This window comes from Corylus avellana, chromosome ca5, assembly GCF_901000735.1.
Source record: "Corylus avellana chromosome ca5, CavTom2PMs-1.0".
In the NCBI taxonomy this organism is placed as follows: domain Eukaryota; kingdom Viridiplantae; phylum Streptophyta; class Magnoliopsida; order Fagales; family Betulaceae; genus Corylus; species Corylus avellana.
Window position 1 is genome coordinate 11261775 of NC_081545.1, and position 5571 is coordinate 11267345.

General features: G+C 29.2%; 1 protein-coding gene across 2 annotated transcripts in view; it reads left to right on the top strand.

The window, feature by feature from the left end:
• Positions 1–5571, top strand: part of LOC132180308 (protein SYM1-like) — a 44421-nt gene that overhangs the window by 35302 nt on the left and 3548 nt on the right. The window lies entirely within an intron of this gene.

Consider the following 5571-nt stretch of genomic DNA (forward strand, 5'->3'; position numbering starts at 1 on the left):
ATAACTTCTTGAGCCTTTTTTGTGTATGTGGATGGCCTTTTTTTGAAGGTTTTGAAAGTCTGAAAAGTGGGAGCTCGTGAGCTTTATTTAATTTTTGCAAAGGGTTTTCAGTGGGAAAGGAGGGACGGAGGGAGAGAGAGAGAGAAGGTGCTGCAGATTGATGTCAGAGGGTGGGGCTGGAATTGGAGGGATACATATAAACAGATATATCTATTGTACAGTGCAAGAGAAAGTGATTGCTGAACCAAATTAAACTTTGTATTTTTTATAAAGGCATGAAATAGGAAATACATATCATTCTATTCCCATTTTTATTTGATAATATTCTGAAAAAGTCTTTTTTTTTTTTTTTTTTTTTCCTTCTTTGTTATCTTTTGGTGCACAATATGGAAAAAGTACTCCAATCTGTTAGTTATTATTGTACTTCTTTTCGAGAAGCTCTAGCCCATCTCTAAGTCAAATTTGCCCTATTTTTACTGGTTATTATTGTACTCCCACCTATTATTTTCTTGCAGATGGTAACATGGGAAGTCTTAAATATATTGAAGAGTTATATATACAGCAAAGAGACAGAAGAGAGCGAAAGCGAAGAGAGTTTGTTAAAGGGTTTTGGCATGATATTAATTATAGTAAAACTTGATTGATGTAAAAATAAGTAGGAATATTTTTTTAAAAATTTTTAAAAGTGAAAAAATAAGAATATTTAGTATGAAAAAATTTTAAAAAAATATATATTTTGAAGTGATTTTTTTTTATTTAAATAGTAATAAAAAGTTGTTGATGTAATGTAAAAAATAAAATAATGTTAAAAAAAATGAAAAAAATACGATAAATAATATTAAACCAAAATCGTTTAGCAAACGGGGCAAGAAGAAGGTGACAGGAAGCCCTTATATATTTGAGTACAAGAGAACGTAAATTTGAAAGAAATTATTTCAAGAGCATCATAAAAGCAGTAGGTTTTAAGGTATTCATTAATTACTAGGCATATAATGTATTGTTGGGGTAAAATGTTACAAATATTGAGGTAACACCATACCCCCCCAGTAGGCATCATGGCTAGATGTACACGTGGATCTTAGAGTTAGTGAAGAAAAACTGCCCATGTGACGTGGAAGAACTAAAACATAGTATGGAAATTGATTAATTTTAGTAGGTGGTTATAATTAAGAGACAAGGGATGTGGCTTGTGGTTAAGTTATTGGAGAATATGGGTATGCTTCTCGTATTTGACCTATATTGATCTTCAATAAATTTAATAGATCAATTATTAGATTTATGGACTTATGTGACAAAATCTAATGATTGATGTGTAAGATAAAATGGGTCAAATATAAAAAAAATATTGACCCCTAAAATTTCTTAAAGTTGTAGATATGTATTGTGTAGAATTTTGTTTTGGTTTTGCTCCTACACATTTTCGGTAAAAAAAAAAAACGAAAACTATTTTTTGTTCTTGTTCTACTCTTTTTCAAGAACAAAAAGTTGAAAATCATCTTCGGGCTCGTTTGTTTGTGAAATACTATTTTCGGTTTTTAACAAAGAATTGTCTATTAAATATTTTGAGAAAAATGTGTTTTTAGTTTTAAAAAGAGAAAAAAATATATATATATATATATTGAGCGTACATGTGAGAGGGAATGTTAAGGTAATAATTAAATAATTAAATTTACTTTTTTCTATAAACTTAAGCTTTTACGATAACTGGTAATTTAACATGGTATTAAAGCCAAGAGAAGTGCTAGAGAGCCAAACAAATGAACATAACAAAATTTTCAAACTAACATGGCAAGGGTTTTTTAATTTTTTTTTTTTTAAAAAAAATGCAATTCTCTCTCCCTTGTCTGCCACTTACGGTTTGTCAGCTTAAACTTTTAGGATAACTGGTAATTTTACATAAATGGTTACCAAATATATATAGCTGTTATTTTTATGTTTTAAGGCTTCTAATTTTCTTATTTGATTATGTTATTTCAGCTAAAAATTTATATTAATCCTTCGATTATTCTTAACAATGTTTCAATTTCATTGTTTCGCACAAATTCAAATTAAACTAATAAAATTAATGGTGATATAATTTGTTTGCTTTGTATGAGAGACTGGCAATTGGCATAGAAGCGACGTCATATAGGTTGGGGAGCAAGTGGCTTAAAAATTAGAGAAATACTACACAAACATAGCATTTGGCTATGTTTTTTCAAAGATTTATGCTATGTGACGTAAGAACTGTTATGCTCTTGATCTTTTATTAATGAAAGCTGAAAGATTCCCGTTTAAAAAAACGTGTCTACTTCTTAAGATGACAGTTATAGAAAGAGAGTAAGCATATAGAATTAAAAACACTTTGTATTGAAAAGTTGACTTGGCAATTATCACATTAACGAGTAAACACTTAAAAAAAAGTAATAAAATGAGTACTTCATGTAACATTTCTCCAAAATATATGAGAGTTTGAGGAGGTGGGAAGTGTTTTGGATTGGATGGAGTGGAGGAGTTTATAAATGAGAGAGAAAGAAAGGACAAAAAAAGGTTTTGTTTTGTTAGTTGATAATTCATTTTAATTAAAAATTGGAAAATTACACTTTTCTCCCCAAACTAACATCACATTTGCATTGAAACCTCTAAATTTTTGTTAGTTGATAATTCACTACAACTTGCCCCCACGCACATGATATCTTTTCATTCACATTTAATGGCCTAATCTAATCTAAGTTACAATAGAACAAAATCCTACTTAGTAGGAGTACTCATCAGTTGTAGTAAGTCAAAGTTTAGAGGTATCATAATAAATGAGGTGGTAGTTTGAGGAGGTAAAGTGCAAAATTTGAAACCGTTGAAGTAATATAAACTAGGTAGAAATAATAATTTAAAGTATTCTTATTTGACTCCTTATTTTGTTAAAATTTATAGTTTTGTAAGCTAAAACGCTAAAATGCTTCCTTTTGGCTCTAAATCTCGCTCTCTTTGATGAAAAATTTGGGGAGCATTAATAACACTCCTTAGATTTAGAAAACATTGTTCACTCCCCCAAATCAAAATAATAATAATAATAATAATAAATTGACCATTTTCTCTTCTCTCAATTTTTTTTCCATTAATTCTCGTTTCCTCTACAAAAAGAGCTTTGGTCGAGGTGAATGAAAATTAGAGAGAAAATTATCTTATTTATATTAAATGTATATGACAGTTATGAAAAAGACAAATTTTGAAAAATATGATAATTTAAAGAAAGACAAATTTCGAATACGTAAATGCTAGGAAAATACAAATTTTCAGATATATAAATGTTGAAAAAATAATATAAAAATCTTTTAAAATATATATATATATATATATATATATATATATATATATATATATATATAGTGAAAGTGAGTTCCTAATTTGGATGTAAGTTATTTGAAATAATTGATAGCTAAATTAAGAAAAAATAACTTTTTTAAGGCTAAAATAAATAATAAATTTAAAAAGTGGGATGAAAATGCTCAAGAAATAGGGACCAAAGTCGCAATCAAAGTTCTACTCTATGGATTGGAATCTTCCATTCGGTCGCCAACCTAAGATCTACAACTCACCAAAAAAGAAAAAAGAAAAAAAAGAAAAACCCTACCTAAGATCTACTCTATTTTTAGTTATAATTCAAGAGCTCCCAGCCTCCCACTGCGGCCTCGTTTACACTGCTTCTTAGAGAAGTTTTTTTGCTTTTTGGTAAAAAAAAAATAAAAATATTAATAAATAATGTCAAACATAAAGTTCTCCAAAATAATAATAATAATAATAATAATAATTACTTTCATTTTTGTGTTACACCATAGTATATTTTCTAAAAAAATACATACTCTCAAAAAGATAAATACCCTTATAAATTTGAAAAAAGCAAAAAAGAGGAAGAAAAAAAAACACACGGCTGTGAGTGGGTCATCTCCAGTTCAAAAAACACAAAGGGAATACACTACAATTTTATTTTAATTTGATACATAGGGACACCTAAGGAATTGGATCATCTCCAGTTCAAATGAAGCGATAGTACAACCCAATACATTAAGTAGCACTTTAGCTTTCCTATTCATTATTTTAACAAAAATATTGTGGACAACGCCTAATGAGGTGGGAGTTACTAGTTCGAATCTCTCATCCTCCTTCTCTTGTGTAGACATGTCAAAACAAAAACAAAAATATTCCTCTCTCCTCTCTCCTCCTTTCACTGTGAATTGCGTTGAGATTTTGTAAAAAAAAAAAAAAAAGTTTGGGTACATGGATCTTGCATTGGAGTAAGATCTCCTACAATTTCTCCGTTTACGAAATTTATGCCTTTTTCCAGTTGAGAAATGTCATATATTAAAAATGCGACATGTTACATTTGACAATTTAATATATTTTCGTCAAGTTCATACTCTTTATGTTGTAAAAAATATTTAAATTATCTTTTAGTTTTCTAAAGAATAACCGTCTCTACAAAAGTAAAGAATAAGTCATTTAGGAGGAAAATTATTTATGGTTGACTCAATAGCATGGCCACCTTTTTAATAAGTGACAATATTTTCAAAGTGTTTTAATGCCTAGAAAAACAACTTAAATTTCGTAATTTAAGAATCTACGATTTCTTAGAAATTGTAGGGAATCATAATCTGTTTGTATTTTGTAAAAAAAATAATATTTTAGTGGTATATGAAAAGATAAGAAAAGTTATTTTGGAATACATTTAAATATGAAAGCAAAACGAAATTTTATTTCCTAAATTTATGAAAAAAAATAATTTAGAGAAAACTGCTAGGAATGTTCTTACGACCCAAAAGCCTCACTCCAATCCAAAACGATGCTAAAGTGGGATCGTCAAACAAATATGACTCATTTTCACAATGAGTATTACGCATGCTTTTAAATGCTCACTCTACGACTTGACAATAAAAAAAACATTTATGGGTATTCACATTTGAGATATTGAGAATATTGGTAACATTTCTTCATGTCCAGAGACATGCTTGGCGGATATTGACCCATAAATGTGGTGTGCTTTTTAGTTACTGTCCGAGTATTAATGTCCACATTTTTTTTAAAAAAAAAAAATTTGGGTAAAACACTAAAACATGCCTGGTGGCTTTTGAGGGTCCAGATAAGATTGTGCCAGCCTCCGAATCCGACAAGTCCCTAGTCTGCCAACAAAAAGCTTCGACCAACAATAGTTGTTGTCGGCGGGAATGTAGCTTTACGCTTTACCAATTAAAATGCTCAATAGCTGACCAAAACGACAGAGCAATTTAGTTTACGACTGTCTTTATCGATTTGGTTAGGTGTTTAAAAAAAAGGGTTAAATACTAAATACTCTCTTGGATTTTGGTAACTTTATTTTTATCTTCTTGAGATTTTACTTTTATTACAGGACCCCTTTGGGGTTTTGATAAAAGATCAAGTTAGTTGACCGTTAGGATTGACAAGTGGACCAATCAAATGTTGACACGTGGCACCTATTTAATTTTTTTATTTTTTAAAAAATTAAAAAAAAATGTATTTTCTTTTTTTTAAAAAAAAAAAAAAAATTAATTGGGGGTGGCTTGGCCATTTGGGGGTGGC